Genomic DNA, 2,296 nt, shown 5'->3' with positions numbered 1-2,296 from the left:
TAGCTAACAAATTTGCTGCATCTGGGAATTACAGCAGCTTAATATTTCTTTTTACAGAAGGTTCAGCAAATTAAATTATTTAGTGAAATACTGTAATCATAACAGTTACAGGGATATTGTAGGTAGATTTATTGTCAGTGGATAAATGTAAAAATTAAACCCTTAGGCATAGTTCCAAAATGCTTTCATTGCAATCCAGATTTTAAGGATATCATGCTGGAGCACAGGTGACTTAATTAGAACTTCGGTCAATGTGAATTAACCATTGGACTCAACCATGGTTATCCTTAAAACCCAGGGGTCTATTTAAGATCGATCTTAATCGATGTTGGGCTTCCAGGTTGAAAAAAAAACACACATTTACTAACATTTTAAAATTTATATAAAAAATCATCTGTTCGTAAATGCAGTGCACATGGTTTTGCCCAACTGCTAACAAAAATCCTGCTGCGATCAACTCAGAATTACCCCCCATGGCCCTCATTCCGAGTTGTTCGCTCGCAAGCTGCTTTTAGCAGCATTGCACACGCTAAGCTGCCGCCTACTGGGAGTGAATCTTAGCATCTTAAAATTGCGAACGAAAGATTTGCAATATTGCGATAAGACATCTCTGTGCAGTTTCTGAGTAGCTCGAGACTTACTCTGCCAGTGCGATCAGTACAGTGCTTGTCGTTCCTGGTTTGACGTCACAAACACACCCAGCGTTCGCCCAGACACTCCTCCGTTTCTCCAGCCACTCCCACGTTTTTCCCAGAAACGGTAGCATTTTTTCCCACACGCCCCTAAAACGGCCTGTTTCCGCCCAGAAACACCCACTTCCTGTCAATCACATTACGATCACCAGAACGATGAAAAAACCGTGAGTAATATTCCTAACTGCATAGCAAATTTACTTGGCGCAGTCGCAGTGTGAACATTGCGCATGCGCATTAAGCGGAAAATCGCTGCGATGCGAAGAAAATTACCGAGCGAACAACTCGGAATGACCACCTATGTGCACTGCAGGGAAGGCAGATTTAACATGTGCAGAGAGAGTTAGATTTGGGTGTGGTGTGTTCAATCTGCAATCTGATTTGCAGTGTAAAAATAAAGCAGTCAGTATTTACCCTGCACAGAAACAAAATAACTCACCCAAATCTAACTCTTTCTGCACATGTTATATCTGCCTCCCCTGCAGTACACATGGTTTTGCCCAACTGCTAACAAAATTCCTGCTGCGATCAACTTGGAATTACCCCCATCGATTGATGTTTTCACACTGCTCGTGTATATAAGACATAGGGCCTAATTCAGTTTGGATCGTAATACGCGTTCCAACCGCAAAAACTATGAAGAGGATGGGGGCATATACGCAGGGTCCATCCTGTGCGTGTGCCTACATTTTCTCCGGGTGCCCCGCAGAAAATGCGAATGCCTCTGCCTGTCAATCAGTAGAGGGCGTACCTTCGCAGGTATATCGCGATCATGAGCCATGTCTCCCATTTTTGTCATTATAGGTGCTCTGTGAGCTGCTGGCCATGCCCCAGCCCCTCTGTCTCCCGTGAATAGAGATTGAGGCTTATTCAGACCAGATCGCTTCAATTTATTTTCACCCAGCGGGCAATCTGGTTTGCACTGCACATGCGTATGCGCCACAATGCGTAAGTGCGACGGTCCGGAGATCACAAGAAGATTGACAAGAAGAGGGTGTTTGTGTGGGTGGCAACTGAATGTTTCTAGGGAGTGTCCGGAAAAACACTGGAGGGACCCGGCGTTTTGTGGGAGGATTTGTGACGTCACCTCAATGGCTGAGTAAGTGCTGAGCTGTGCAGCTCTTGTGCACATGTGATCACACACCTGCACAGCAAATTTTCCCTTCCGCTGTAGGCGACAACTACCTGATTACAGGGATGCAAAAAACACACCCTAGCGATCAGGTCTGAATTACCCACAATGTGCATATTTGCAGAGCAACAAGCTACAGGGAGCCTTCCACCCCCCCCCCCCTTTCCCATGGGAGGGGGGGGGGTTGTTTGGGTTAGCTGGACATTCCCCAAAAATGTGACTGTCCTGCAAAAATTGGGATAGTTGGGAGGTATGTTCAAATACATTTATTGTTTTGCATGCAGGGTAAATACTGGCTTCTTTGACATTTAGCCACAAATGCTGCACAGCTGAATTACAGTATTACACTGCAATTAACAGTTATGCTAGGACATTCCCCCTCCCAAATCTACCTCTCTCTGCATGTTACATCTGTCCCACAGTGGCGTGCGGTGAGGTCAGTGGCTAGTGAGGCACTACAGCCATAATGTCC

This window comes from Pseudophryne corroboree, unplaced genomic scaffold (assembly GCF_028390025.1).
Source record: "Pseudophryne corroboree isolate aPseCor3 unplaced genomic scaffold, aPseCor3.hap2 scaffold_582, whole genome shotgun sequence".
NCBI classification, from domain to species: Eukaryota; Metazoa; Chordata; class Amphibia; order Anura; family Myobatrachidae; genus Pseudophryne; species Pseudophryne corroboree.
The sequence above is the reverse complement of the archived record's forward strand: the minus strand, read 5'-3'. Positions refer to the sequence as shown.